This window comes from Carlito syrichta, unplaced genomic scaffold (assembly GCF_000164805.1).
Source record: "Carlito syrichta isolate Samal-C Ts95f unplaced genomic scaffold, Tarsius_syrichta-2.0.1 Scaffold312570, whole genome shotgun sequence".
In the NCBI taxonomy this organism is placed as follows: Eukaryota; Metazoa; Chordata; class Mammalia; order Primates; family Tarsiidae; genus Carlito; species Carlito syrichta.
In genome coordinates this window covers 717,883-734,164 of record NW_007256666.1, presented here as the reverse complement: position 1 = coordinate 734,164, position 16,282 = coordinate 717,883, and the positions used below count along the sequence as shown (strand labels likewise).

General features: G+C 39.7%; 1 pseudogene; it reads left to right on the top strand.

The window, feature by feature from the left end:
* Positions 1 to 10,486: 10,486 nt before the first annotated feature.
* Positions 10,487 to 10,833, top strand: LOC110596701 (annotated as a pseudogene).
* Positions 10,834 to 16,282: the final 5,449 nt, after the last annotated feature.

Below are 16,282 nucleotides of genomic sequence, written 5' to 3'. Positions count from 1 at the left end.
CACTCACCTCAGCCTCCCAAAGGCGGGGATTACAGGCTGAGCCACCGAGCCCGGCTGGGTACCTGATCTTAAACCGGGGGAAGTGAAGAACAGTGAGAGGCCCAAACTTCATCTATACATGGACCACTCATGTACCTAATCTTGACTTGTACCCCACATTTTAAAAATAAAATAAATAGAAGAAAAACAAAAATAAATAAATAAATAATATAATATAATTAAACACAAACACACACACACACACACACACACACACACACGCACGAATGTGGTTTAATGATATGCCCTGTGTACCATTCATTCTACATAAAAAATCACCAAAGCACCATCCTCATCTTTATATATAAATTATAATTTTAAAAATTACTTAAACTGGCTGGGCTTGGTGGTTCAGTCTGTAATCCCAGCACTTTGGGAGGCCGAGGCCAATGGATTACCTGAACCTACGGGTTCAAGACCCACCTGGGCAATTTGATGAGGCCTCGTCTCTACAATAAATCAAAAATTAGCTGGGCGTGGTAGCACACCTGTAGTTCTGGCTACTTGGAAGGCTGAGGTAGAAGGATCGCAGGAGCCCAGCAGGTTGATGCTGGGGTGGCCGTGAGTGTCCCACTGCACTCCAGCCTAGGTGACAGAGTGAGAATCTACCCCCCCAAAAAAATTACTCAAGCTAACAACATGCTGAGCTCTGTGTTTTCTTGCCTCAATTATGTTTTCCATCATTATATTTCTTCTTCAACCTTGAGATTTACTTTTCTTAAATTGCATTTCCCACATCTGGGATACAAACCATTCTGTTGAGACAGCAAAAGCATATGGTAAGGGAAATGTGCATCTGTTTTAATTCTCTAAAACCCAGGCAAGATTTGACCAAAAAAAATCACTGGGCCATTCAAAAATCTACTTTTATCATTGAGTATATTCATATTGAACTGGTAAGAAGTCAATGCTAAGAAATGACATGTTGCTCACCTATTTTTTTTTCTTGATGAACTATGCTAAAATATTTGAATCTCACTGTGTGCACTTTTTTCAGTTTGGTTAGAATAATAAATCTAACCTAAAATGCCCTACCACTGAAGAAAAATATGCATACATTCACTAAAAGAAATCTGTTAACAAATTTGAACTTTGAAAAAAAATGAAACTTTACTCACCATAGACTGTCACACTCTGCTTGCTTTCATATTTCCAATAGATTGAATAAATATTACCTCTAGTTTCCCTTTTTGTTTTGATTAATGTGTATTAGCCAGGTACATTGTACTTGGTCTTAAAAATCTCAATGCATGCCTATAAGTAGTACCTAATCTTTATGAAGAGAAAACACATTTTTTCCTCCTATCCTTTGAAACTTTCAGAAATTTTCATTTCACTTTGGTGACTGAATTCTCTCAATCCTGGGCTTTGTTCTTCAAAAATGTAGGTCTTGGTTCACAGACCTAACTCCTGTCCAACTCACATATGCAATTTCCATTAGAATTTCCACTGTTCCTTCCACAATTCTAAGGCAATCTAATCAATAAAGATAATCCCAGATTTTAAAAAGCTATGCTAATTGCTCCAATTCCTTTTATTCACTAAATCCTCCTTTATTTCACCCTTCCATAAAAGAGAATGGTAATTTTTCTTTAGGAATCAATAAACTCTCCCAGAGCCATTGAAGCTTCCAGAAAAAGGCTGTCAGGTAAAATTTTTATTTTATCTTAACTTCTTTCCATATTCATTGATCTCACCAGCTCAAAGACACAAAAACAAGACTGGATCTTAAAAAAAAAAGAATTATAGCCACCAGAGCACAAAGTAATTAGTTAGCCATGTCTAGTACAAGTGATTGGCCTGTTTTTGATGCATAGGAGGCACTCAGTCAAGATTTGTTGATTGTTTGATTGATGTTTAAAAGGTAAGTCCCCGAGGGAAAATTTGAAGAACTCCTTATCATTGTACCTTTTCCGACTGTATGAAACACATGATTTTCTATAAATCACTCTCAAAATACATTGTGTCATTTTCATGTTTCAGAGAAAGGCAATTTGAACCAGGTCTCCAGCAATTTGTGATGAAAATTTGACTGATGACAAAGCAGTTCAACAGCAAATAGCAATCACAAATGTTTAGTGAGAACTAGCTACAGGGCAGCCACCTTACTAGATAGCAGACATATAGGGACACCTAAGATTGAGCCCTTAACTTCTAAAAGCTCACAGCGAAGTGGAGGAAAAGGTAGCATAAATAAATAATCATCATGAAATGTACAGAGTTGTAACAAAGGCATGTGCAAAGCACCACGGGGACATGGAAGGCCAACACCAGTGGATGAGGATCTTGCAGAGTGGTTAACTGCAGAGACTCCGGAGTCAAACTGCCTGAATTTGAATCCCAGATCTGTGGTTCACTGCAATGACTTTGCAAACTACATTGCCTCTCTGTGCCTCAGATTTCTCCTTTGTAAAACAGCGATAATGATAGTACTGATCTCATGGACTCATTGTAAAGAGTAAATGAGCAACTTAGAACAATGAGGATATGGCATTCAATAAATAATAGTCATTACTAATATCATCGGATCATACAAATAAGGGACACAGACAGGTTTGTGCATGTTTATCACAGTATTATTCACAATAGCAAAAACATGGAACCAACTGTGCTGCCCATTGAATGTGGACTGGATAAAGAAAATGTGATACATACACACAACGGAATATTACTGAAAGGAGGGACCGTGAGAAACTTAGAATAAACTTAGTTCACATTTTGCCTCAGCATAACCATTTTTGCTTAGAATGACATACTTTGAATCTAGCACAGGCTAGACATGGATAGATAAGTTTCCAATAGGCAGGTCTTAGGAAGTGTTCAGACATTTTACTGCAGGCCAAGCTGGCAGCCTACCCCACCTCCTCAGCAACTCTCCATCAGATGCAAGACAGGGACAGCCCAACCTTTCAATTCATGGTTTAGCATAATAATCGCTAAAAAACTTTAAGGTTCCTTGTCAAAGGTGAAAGGTCAAAGATCACCCCTTAGCTGGCTGAAGCCATAGAAATGATCATAAGACCACCTTTTTGCTAAGGAGCTTGTGTATTGAGTCTGACAGGTCTCTTGCAGGAAAAACTCCTCCCTTGTTTCCTTCTATCTAGCTCACCACCTTGGCAACAATCATGTGTCAAACCCACCCATTTGCCTGCAGTACCTGCACTTACCTGACCCTTTGTTATGATGTGGAGAATATCACCACCCAATTACCTTAATGACCTTCCCCCATTAAAGAGAAGTGTTAAAAGGACTCAACCGCCTCCACTGCCTTACTAAGCTATGGTGTGGCCATGTGCTCTTTGAGCTATGGCCAGGCCATGTTTTCATAAGCTTTGGCTCCCTCCCTTATCTTGGGGAGGTGAATCTCCTCTTTTTCTCTCTCTAATTTACTTTCTGAATAAACTATACTTTCTAATCTAACTTCTAGGCAATTCTTTGCATCTTTCATGTGGCACTGTATCACAGACACCAGACACTCATACCCTCAGTGGGCCTCACCCTACATTCTGGAAGCCCTGCAGAGAGTGTGACTCTAACAATTATGCAGCCATAAAGAAAAACAAAAATCGATCGGGCGTGGTGGCTCATGCCTATAATCCCAGCACTTTGGGAGGTGAGAGAATTGCCTGATTCCACGGGTTCAAGACCAGCCTGGGCAACTTGGTGCGACCTTATCTCTACAATAAATCAAGAAAAATCAGTCAAGTGTGGTAGCACATGCCTGTGGTTCCAACTACTTGGAAGGCTGAGGTGGAAGGATCACCTGAGCCCAGCAGATTGAGGCTGCAGCGGCCATGAGTATGCCACTGCACTCCATCCTGGGCAACAGAGAGACTCTGAGCACCCCTCCCCAAAAAGAAAATAAATACAAAAGTATGGGCTTCGCAGCAACTCAGATGGATTTAGAGTCTATAATACCGAGTGTTTTACCGCAGAAACAAAGATCTTAGTACTGCATGTACTCACTCATAAGTGAACCCTGAACATTTATCATAATACTATAAGAAAGGGATTGGGAGCAGTGGGACACGGCCAGGGAAGAGGGAGGCACATAACATCAATAAGCGTATCCATACTTTACCTGCACAATGACCACTTATGTACCTAACCATGAATTGTATCCCACATCTTTAAAATGAAAAAAAAAAAGTACGGGTTTGTGTTATAAGTGTCTTGGGGAGTTCCAAGGGAATACCAAGCAACTCTGTGGTTGGAAATGAACAAAGTAGAAATGTGAGGGTAACACTCACTGCTGTGGACTCTGGCTACTCACTAGCTGGGAGACTGAGAAAGTCAAGTTGGCATGAAAAGAGTAGTGATCAATACATGAGAATCAGTATTACTCTGGGTACATGAGAGAAAATGACTTGAGACTGGCACTCAATATCTGTCTGGGTTTAGATTGCAGAGGGTCTTTTTATTTATTTATTTATTGAGTTGGAGTCTCACTCTGGTACCCAGGCTGGAGTACAGTGGCACACTCACGGCTACCCCAGCATCCACCTGCTGGGCTCTGGTGATCCTTCCGCTTCAGCTGTCAAAGTAGCTGGAACTACGAGCGCATGCTACCATGCCTAGCTAAGGGTCTTTATATTACATGTATTACTCAACTATTGCTGCAGTAATGCTGTGTAACAACCACCATGTAGCGGGAATCTTCCACAGAGAGAAAGGACACAGAGGCTTCTTTGCTAGGAAGCAGCATTTATTTGTGCTGGCACCAGCTCAGTGGATTCGCATTCAAAGGCTGAGCCCCAAATGCAGCAGGGCATTGCCTTATATACCTTTGTTAACTTCCCTTTACATTGTAACCTCTTTGTCTTCCTTATAAGGTAACATAATGGCACCATACAGTTTGATTGGATTTTCCATAGCTTGGGACTACCATTGAACTTACATGTTGCACATCGATTGGTTTTACATAATCATCTCATTCATTATTCTGATTGGTTTCCACCAAAAGTTTAAACATGTAGCCTGCCAAAGTAAAAAGCCCGCCCATTAAAGAAAAAGCACAAAGAAGCAGGAAGTAACTTATTTCCCCTTTTTCTGTTTTTTTCCTGCCTTTTCAGAAGGGCCCCTGCCTCAACCAAAATCTCAGTTGCTTACAACATTTATTTTCGAACTGACAGGTATGTCAGCTGAGGTTTGGCATATTTTAGTTGATTTTTGCTGGGCCTGCTTGAGATCTGCTGGGCTTGGCTCTAGGTTGCAAGACAGTTTTGATCTGCATGTCTCATTCTGGGACCTGTAGCTACCGGTACACAGCTACATTCTGGGCATGCATTTCTCATGACAATAGCTAATGTCAGAGAGGAGGATCCAAACCATATAAGCACATTTAAAGTCTACTCACATCACACCAGCCAACATTATATTGACCAATGCGAGTCACACAGGATGAGGAAGTATACTGTATTCCGCACTACAACAATAATTGCAAAGTCATATGACAAAAAGCATAAATGTACAATACTATCACAATGGAAAGTGAAAAATTAGGAACAAAAATCTGTTCTACATGCTTGAAGGTTTCCATTCATTCTACAGATAAAAAGATTCATAAAGGACATTATATTTAGGAAATGACATGAATAGATCTAAATTCTGGAAAGTTTATTCTGGTAGCCATGTGGAGGGTGAATGGGGCAGAGAGGAACTGGAAGCATTGGGATCAGTGCTTCTACCTATGGACCAGACAGACATGGTTAGGGCATGGGATTGCATGAAGAAAATAAGTGGGAAAAAACAAAAAGAATGTGTGAGGATTTATTTAAAAATGATGACTGATTGGATATGGCAGGAGTGGGAGGGAGCAGGGTTGGTGAAGGAAAAAAGGCAGGAGGGACTCAGCAGTTCCTAGGTTAGACAATTGGGTGGATGGCAATAGTAGATTCTAAAAATGGGGAGGCTTAAAAGGGTGCTGTAGCTCACACGATAATCCTAGAACTTTGGGAGGCCTAGGAGGGAGACTTGCTTGAGGCCAGGAGTTTAAGATAAGCCTGGACAACATAATGATATCCTGTCTCCATAAAAATTTTTAAAAATTAGCCAGGCATGGTACTACACACTTACAATCTTAGCTACTCGGGAGGCCAAGGCAGAAGGACCTTCTGAACCCGGGAGTTCAAGGCTACAATGAATTACAATAACACTACTGCACTCCAGTATGGGTAACAGAGAAAGACCCCAATTCTAAAAACATTTTTAAAATAAAATAAAATAAGGAGAGTTGTAGAAAGACACAAGAAAATAGTGAATTTGATTTTAAACAGTGTGGTGGCTTTGTAATGTGTCAACTTGCCTAGGCTAATCTCTGTTTCCCAGGATTCCTTTCCCTGAATCTTTCTGATTAGGATTGGTCACAGGAAACATTTTGGGTGAGATTCAGAAGGTGTACCCAAAGCAGTATTGACACTGATATTTGTTATTCTCTGCAGGTCAGTGCAGCACCGGCTCGTGTTGTAGTTCATATACCTTGTCACTTATGTGTTGGCTCACCTTGTTTGTGTGGGACAGGAGCTGGACCTGGAGTTGCTCCAACATCCACCTGATCCTCCTTTCCTTCTTACTTCAGGACCAGGTACATGATTAGCTTCTAAACATAGGATGCCAGCTTCTCCTGTAGGACACCCACATCATCAAAACTTGGGCATAGGCTACAAGAGACTGATACGAACTCTAGTCCTTTCTCATGGATTTCTATTTGTCCTGCCTCCACCCCATTTTATAGCCATCTTTCCTTCCCAACTGCTTACCCTGCTGACTTCAAGCTCCAGAATCCAATGTGAAGACTTCAGTCTTACTGAAACTGTGTACCAACTTATATGAGAGCAAAAGGTAAAGTCTCTGTAAGACATCATATATATGTGATTTCCTAATAGTCCTACATCTCTGATAAAACTCTATCTGATACACACAGGTTGAATCTGAGTTGCCTGTAGTAAATCTGTGTAGTAAAAAGAAATATGGTCTATATTTAGTTAAGTGAGCAGAAATGTAGATTTGATAATATTGGCCAGGAATTGGGATCTAATGATATAGGGAAAGATGTATTTCATTAGAGACTGTTTAAAGTAAAAAGGGAGAGTGCCTGAAGACAAAACCACAGAAAATTCTACTATTTAAGGATGTGAAAAATGGAGAAGAACCAGGAAAAGGCAAGCAATAATCAAACAGGTAAAAAGAAAATCAGGAACAAGGAATGTTCTGGAAACGAATTGATGAGGTGTTTAAGAAAAATAGAGTTTCCACTGCATGTCCCAATCCTGCATAAAGGTCAAAGACAATGAGAAGATAAAAAGACACCAACTTCTAGAATTAGAAGGATTATAGCAGGTGGAAATGGCTGTGAAGTAGAATCTGCTCTTAAAAGCTTGACGCTTGATAAGAAGTCAAGGAATAGATAAGGCATCTGTGTTTCGGAATTGGGGAGGATGGTGACAATGTCCAAAGATTTCCTTAGTACAATGTCAGCGTGAACCTATATCTATTCAGAGAGAAGGAAGCAATTTGAGGATCAGGATTCCAGAGAGAATGAGGATAATAAATGCAGTGGGTGCTGTGGTGCATGATGGGAACAAGCGCCTGTGTAGAGAGATCAACCTTGATCAAAGCCATAAGAAATATTAGCACTTCTTCCAAGGCAGGAAGGCGGGAAGGAGAAGATTGACAGTGTGTCTGAATTACTTCAAAGGCATTATTTTCTCAGTAAATGAGGTAACCATATCTGTTAGAACTTTTTCCCTTATCCACCTAACAGCACTGTGTTCCCACTTCACTGTGAGTTCCTGGGACTGCCCCCACCCAGAGGGGATACCTTCTAATTTGCACAAAGATGTTATGCAGCCAGCTCTGGCGCCGCCATCACCCTGGCTTCAAAGGTAGCCAGAAGGCACATTTATAGCTGATAATTTAGGGAGATGGGAACATAGAAGGAGTGTTCTAAAGCTTCTGGGAAGCTAAGAGAAGAAAACAAATATTCTTTGTGACTATCTACTGACCTAAAAGGGAGGAAGATCTGGAAAAAAACAGTAAATATCTGAAGTAGTCATTAGGAAGATAAATGGGAATTAACTAAAATGATTTCTCAGCAATGTGAGGATCCCAAAGAAGATTGGAGTTCAAAAATTTATAATTCATTTGTTCACTTATTCAATTATTCAATAAATATTTATTAAATACCATGTACCAGGTACTGTTAAAGCCACTGGGAATATGTAGTGAACATGAAAATAATTAACGTAGGCTTTCTGGAGGCAGTGATAAGACGATGATAAATGCTTTGAAAAAAAATATAGCAGGTTAAGAAGCTTGAGAGTGATGGAAATGAGTGATGCAAATTTAGATGGGATTCTCTGGGGCTGTCTCTCAAAGAAAGTGACATTTGAACAGAGCCCTGAATGTAGAGAGGGAGAAAGTTGTATAAGTTTTCCTAAAAATCATGCTTCAGGCAGATGTGGCAGCAAATGCAAAGTCCCTGAGGGAGAAATGAGTTTTGGTGTGTTTGAGGAACATTAAAGTGGCCAACCTGACTGTAGCAGTTGACTTGGGAAGAGGAGGGGGGAATGGTATGGTAAGGTCATAAGCTGGATGGGTTTAGAGAATGTAAGGTCTTGTAGGTCATGATAAGGAGACTGCATTTAATTTTAAGTGTGAGAAAATCTGTTGGGAAATTTTGAGCAAGAGTAACTTGATTCGGTCACATTGACTACTATATGGGTAATGGTGGGAGTAGAGAGAATAGACCAGAAGGCATTGTAGTGATTTAGGTGAGAAATACGACAGCTGGAAGATGATGTGAGCTGTAAAAGATGGTCCTATTATGTACATAATTTGTCTTTTTTTTTTTTTAGTCAGAAGCTCACTCTGTCACCCAGGCAGGGGCTTGCTCACAGCCATCTCAGCCTGGACCTGCTGAGCTCAGGCAATCCTTCCACCTCAGCCTTCCAAGTAGCTGGAGCTGCAGGTGCATGCCACTACAGCTGGTTAATTTTTTGATTTATTGTAGAGATGAGGTCTTGCCATGTTACCCATCTGGTCTCAAACCCCTGGGCACAGGCAATCCTCTGGCCTCTATCTTCCAAATTGCTGGAATTATAGGCATGAGCTAGCCTGCCTGGACATATTATGATCATAATTTGATAAATTATATATGAAGTATAAGAAAAAGAGTTATCAAAGATAAATCAATACTTCCCTCATGTCTGATTTCAAGTTGTTAATGTGACTTTACTGAACACAGCATTGAAAAGAGATGCCAACTTTTGAACACAGTACTCTGACAAGATCAGTCAAAATTCTCAAGCTCAAAACAATAAGAACTGCATACAAATCTTGAATTCTAGTTGCTAGATTTTATTTTGTTTTTCTCAGGGTGTGGACTTGCAATTCTGAAACTCCTTACTGTGTGTTGTAGATTAAGTAAATGAATAAGTATATTGATATTGGGAGTCAAGTTTCTCATTGTTGGAGAAAGGAGATATAAATATGAATTGTGTGATGACTAGGAAGAATATTTTGAATTTGAATTAACTTTAAATCTTTCCTAGCTTTTTCCACTGTGATGAAAGCAAAACACCACGGTAGCAACAGAAATACCTAACACCAGATCTTTGTTTCTAAATGTCACTTCTCACTAAAAGGAACCAAGGATCTTTGGACTAATGGCTGATTCCAGGGCTAGGACATAGAAAGTACAGGAAGAGCCTGAAGTATTATTTTCTGAGTGTCAGAAAGTAAGACAGTGTTCAGAAAATAATGGGTTACATTAAAAGTCCACAGAAAGCCGAGTGCAGTGGCTCATGCCTGCAATCTCAGCACTTTGGGAAGTGGAGGCAAGAGGATTGTCTGAGCCCAGGGGTTCTAGAACAACCTGGGCAAAATAGCAAGACCTTATCTCTACAAAAAAAATTAAAAAATTAGCCAAGTATGGTAGTACACATCTGTACTTTCAGCTAATTGGAAGGCTGAGGCAGAAGGATTGCCTGAGCCCAGCAGGTCGAGACTGCAGTGACCATGAGTGAGCCACTGCCTGGGTGACAGAGTGAGACTCCAACTCAAAAAAAAAAGTGTGCACAGCAGTCAGCCTGAAGGAAATCCCACTGGCCAAATCTGGGACAATGTAATGGTAAAAATATATAATGATAGCAATAAATTATAACCTACTGAATAAAATAAAAATCAATGAGTCTACACGGATGGATGGATGGATGGATGGATGGATGGATGGATGGATGGATGGATGGATGGTTGGATGGATGGACATATAGACAGATTGAAAAAGCTCTTGCATGTAACTAATAACTAATAAATCTAGATGGAATGATGATTTAGAAAACCACCTTTTTGGTGAAGAGCTTTGCATTGTGTTAACTCCCTTTCTCGCTTCCCGGCCATCTTGGTGACTGTTCTTGGTTGGGGGCCATCCCACACCTAAGGCAGGAAGATGGTGGCCACAAAGAAGATGAAAAATTCACTGGAGTTCATCAACTCTAGGCTCTAACTCATTATGAAAAGTGAAAAGTACGGGTTGGGGTACAAGCTGACTCTGAAGATGGTCTGACAAGGCAAAGTGAAATTGGCAAACTCTCCAACAACTGCCTGACTTTGAGTAAATCTGAAATAGAGTACTATGCTATGTTGGTCAAAACTGGTGTCCATCACTACAGTGGCAGTGATATTGAGTTGGGCACAGTGTGCGGAAAATACTACAGAGTATGCACACTGGCTATCATTGATCCAGGTGATTCTGATATCATTCGAAGCATGCCATAACAGACAGGTGAAAAGTAAACCATGCAAAATTGTTCTTTATTATAAAATTTGGCAGAGCTTACTTAAAAGTAAAAAGGAAAACCACCTTTTTATAAACATCACGGTTATCACTAATTCAGGAAAGAATCATAAATGATACTAAAACTAGTGAACAAAAATTTGATGAGGATTAGAATATTTACATAGCCTCAAAGTATCTCCCCACAAATTATTGATTGATTTATTGATTGATAGAGTTGGAGTCTCACTCTGTTACCCAGGTTGGAGTGCAGTGGCATGCTCATGGCCACCGCAGCTTCGACCTGCTAGACTCAAGCGATCCTTCTGCCCTAGCCTTCCAAGTAGCTGGAACCACAGGCATTAGCCACCACGCCTGGCTAATTTTTAGATTTATTTTAGAGATGAGGTCTCGCCATGTTGCTCAGGCTGGTCTTGAACCCCTGAGCTAAGGCAATCCTCTCACCTCTGCCTCCCAAATTGCTGGGATTACAGGCTTCAGCCACTGTGCCCTGCTAAACTATTTATTAATTACAAAAAGAAAAAGGGTTACATCACAACAGAGAAGCCTGATAGGCACCTCTTTAGCCAAGTCATCAAAGTTAGCATAACTAAGAAAGGGATAATGTGCCTCTTGATATGATGTACCAAAGAGGAAACAATATTACTTATGCAGTATTCCTGTCAAAAATTCATGAGCTGAATCAAATCATAAGGAAGCATCAGATAAACCCAAATTGAGGAGCATTCTGCACTCTACTTTTTAGAAATATCAAGGTGATGTTAGTCACAGAAAAGCTGAGGAATCATTTCAGATTAAAGGAGACTAAACAGATATGAAAATGAAATTCAAGGCATGATCCTGGTTTGGATTTTGAGCCAGAAAAGAGTGCTGTGAGTTATTATTGGGGCAATTGGCAATACTTAAGTATGGTATGTTGATTAGATAACAGAATTGTATCAATGTGATTTTTGATCATTGTAACATGGCTATGCAAGTGAATGTCTTTGTCCTTAGGAAATACACACTGCTGAAGAATTTAGGGGTAAAGGAGCATGATATCTGCAACTTACTTTCCATTGACTCAAGATATATATCGCAAGGAGGGAGGGAGAGACAGAGATAGAGAGACAGAGACAAAGACTGACAGAGAGAATGAGAATGATGTAACCTATGTGGCAAATAGCCACATTAGAATTTGATAAACTGGATGATTTATGGGAGTTTATAAGTTTAGAATTAGTTTAAAAGAAAAAGCTAAAGGTAAAGAAAATGGAACCAACTCTGTAAAAAGCTGTTTGAGAAATGACCTTTGGATTGAACAAGATGGAGGGGTCACAAGCAACCATGTCAAGAGAGGTTTCAACAGACTGCCGGGAATGAAAGCGCAACTGGAATCTGTCAACCAGAGAGTGGGAGATGAAGCAAGCAGCAGCAAGCAAGAGACAATTCTATGGGGAATTTTGCTTAACTGAATGAGAATGTGTGGTTAAGAGAGAGTTATTGTTTTTAATACAAGACATTGTAAATATATGTTGGAGATATTTTTATGATGATGAAGTAAGAAAAGAATCAAGGTGATACATGAGAAAGGGATATATGATAGGAGAAAAGCCACTCAAGAAACAGAAAAGGATGGCATCCAGTGCTAAATCGACCACTTGATCCTAGTAGAAGTCCAGACACTTTATCCACTGTATAGGAAGAATTCATGGATAGAAATGCAGACATGATAAATAGTGGTGGAAAGACACAATCATCCTCTTCTTTTTGTTTCACTGTGTTAAGAACTGAGAGCACCAGCCGACAGCAAGGAGAAATAAGAAAATGTGTATTAGTTATCTCTAGAAAAGAGAGAATAGATTAAGTATTTGGATATATTAAGATTGCTCAGCATTGCTGAGAGTCAGCTTAAGATTTCTGGTCATAAATCTGAAGTGGCAACTTAGTAGAACTTCCACACCCAGTAAGGAGCACTAGCTAATTCAGAACAATTCTCCAGCAAAAAAGCTGGACAAAATATTTTTTAAAATCTTAGAGGCATCAAGTAGGCAACAAAATAATGACAGCAATTACTCTGAGAGGAAATTCAGAAAGGTGACAGTAGGATCTTATTTATTTGTTTATTTGTTATAAGTCAGGCCACGTCAGCCTCCCAACTGGCTAGGACTACAGGCCTATGCCAACATGTCCAGATAATTTTTTTGATATTTTGTAGAGACGAGGTCTCACTATGTTGCCTAGGCTGGTCTCAAACTCCTGGCCTCCAGCTATCCTCCCTCCCAAAGGGCTGGGATTACAAATGGCAGTGTCTAGTCTGTTTTGGCCCTGGGGGCCATTGTTAATCCTCACCAAACAGCTGAGAGGCTCAGTTATGCTTTGACGGCTTCTCAGAACGAAGTGGACATAAGTAAGAATCTAAGACCATTGGAAATCCACCCAAGGAGTCAGAAAGAGCTAGAAACTGAACTTACAGTATAACCTCAAGTCATCCAAAACTACCAGAAAACTTTAGGCCCTGAAATTGGATTAAGTGATCCTGAATTACTACTGTCCCCAGGCCCCTGGCAGCAGCAAAGAAAATTCTTGGCGAAGGAAATGATGTTTTCTTTCTTTTTTTGTTTTTGAGTAGGAGTCTCACTCTGTTGCCCAGGCTGGAGTACAGTGGCATGCTCACAGCTACTGCAGACTCGACTTGCTGGGTTCAGGCGATCTTTCCACCCCGACCTTCCAAGTAGCTGGGAACACAGGCATGCACCACCACACCCAGCTAATTTTTTGATTTATTGTGGAAATGAGGTCTCAGCATGTTGCCCAGGCTGGTCTCGATCCCGTGGACTCAGGCAATCCTCTCGTCTCAGCCACCCAAAATGCTGGGATTACAGGCGTGGGCCACTACAACCATCTGGAAATAATGTTTTCAAATACAACCTGCAGCACACATTCTGGTCCTCCATTACTTTACCCCAGTCTACCTTTCCAACGATCTCACACTTCACCTTGCCAGGCCCCAACCTCACTGCCTATTCCGTCTTCATTGGATCCTTCAAGTTTCTGCTCTGCTTAACATGTTTTCTACTTTTCTGCCTTTGCTCATGCCCTCCTCTTTGTCTAGAATTCCTTTCCCACAACTTTTTTTTTTCTAGAAGATAACTGTAATCCCTATTTATTTATTTTTTTTTTAAATTTTAAGTAGCTTTAGGAGTACAAGTAGTTTTTGGTTACATGGATGCATTGATGGTGGTGAAGTCTGGGCTTTGTGTACCTGACACCCTTGCTAGTGCGCATTGTACCTGATAGGTGATTTTTCATCCCTACCCTCCCTCCCACCCTTGCTCTTCTGAGTCTACATTGTTTATTATACCATTCTGTATTCCTTTGCAGACCTGTAGCTTAGCTCCCACTTGTTTTTTTTTTTTTTAATTTTAGAACACATTTAATGAATAGTTTTTATTTAATAGCATGTTTTACAAATAAAAAAATCTTAATCACAAGCTAGGTTGGGGCTTAATATTTTTGTGAATATTATTCTTTTCTGATGCCTAAAATATCTAGCAATTTATAAAATATTCTAGTTATACAGAATAAGAGGACGTGCTATTACTTTAACCTTATATTTTCCTTAACTCTTTATTTGGTAAGGCAGTATATAAACTTTATTCTTCATGAATTAAAACCAAAATGTCAAAATAACTCAAAATTTCAAAATAAAATATTGACTGAGCTTATAGTTATTTTTGTTAAGTGTAGTATATCTTATAACATCTCTCATTTTTAATATGTCTTCTATAAAAATTCAATTTTCACTCTCTAATAACCCCCTAAATAGATTTTAGAAATTTTTTTTAAGACTAAGATTTTTTTGAAATTTAGCATTACGTACTTTGGCTAATGAAACTTTACAGACAGAATGTTATAATTTATTTTAGAAGTCTTCCAGTTTTCTTTATTTTTCTGGGACATCAAGGGGCAATTATTGTTAGCTCCTATTTGTGTGAACATGTGTTATGTCACTTAGGATGATGGTCTTCAATTCCATCCAAGTTGTTGCAAAAAACATTATTTTTTTTAAATGACTAAGTAGTATTCTGTGGTATATATATATTCTCTTTAGCCACTGATCAGATGAAAGGCATTTAGGTTGATTCTACATCATTGCATTTGTAAATTATGCTGTAATAAACAGATGAGTGCCAGTATCTTCTTTTGTATAATGGCCTCTGTTCCTTTGGGTAGATACCAAGTACAGTAGTGGGATTGCTGGATTGAATGGCAGATTTCCTTTTAGTTCTTTGAGAACACTCCCACCACTTTTTAAAAAGCAATGACTTAAACAGGATGTAAATGTATTTCTATCTCATGTGATAATCCAAGGGTAGGAAGTTTAAGGTTTCCTTGTGATATGGCTCTGTGTCTGGATCCAGCTGCCCCAGTCTCCCAGGCAGCCATCTTTCCTACCATTTCTGACTGTGGAAGTGAAGTACCTTCTCAAAGCCCACCTCCTCTGCTAAGTTGTTCTGGTCCCAAAGTTGGAATTAATCTGTCCCTTTCCTGTTTCTTCATTTATTTGTCTCCTGGTTCTAACACCTATTACTTTCTGTTGAAAACTATAGTATGTGCTGTTTGCTGTCTGTGATTTTGTGAGTCTAGAGAGAACAGACACCTTGTCTTGCACATCTCTGTATTCTCTTCATCACCTACCTTACTTCCTGCACAGAGTAGGTGCCCAGAAATGTTTGCAGACTTGAGTTGTGATTGCTGGACCAATGTTAATGCTGGGGTTCAAAGTCACAAATTCTTTCTTCCAGTTTCCATTTCTAATCAAATCATGTTCCCTGGTTTTATCCAACTTTGAAAAAGTTACTTTCAAGGTCAGGAATGAGGGAATATTCTGCCCGTTTTATTTTATGAGCAGACACAAAGATTAGGTTTGCTTTTTCCTTTTTAGTTCTCCTAACATTGAGCTGATTGATGGAAGGTAGAGGAAAGTAATAAACCTTTATTCACAGAACTACAAAACCCTCTCTGACTGCCGCCTCCTTCCCTCTCTGGAGATAGATGGGGCCATTGCTATTATGAAATATACAGCAGAGTGGTGTTTTTCCAGTAATCCCTCTGGTACTCATCTACATCTTGACTACTTCTTGATAAAGAGATCACCCTCTAGATAGAACCTGTCATCAAGACAAGCAAACCACATATACATTTAACTATTTCGCTTCTTAAAGAGAATAACAGCTTATCATGAAAAACTACTCCTTTCAGGGCAATGATTTTATAGCCTTAGAGAAGCGGCATTCTAGGTAGAAATGTTAGAAAGAAATTAGTCATGATGTTGCATGTCACAGCACTTTTCTATTCTTTATTTCCGCAAGCGACCATTGGCCAGGGCCCAACTGACCAAGAAGGAAGCCAGAGGAAGTTGTACATTCAGGCAAGCAAGGTAGCCCCCATGCAACCTGATGCTAC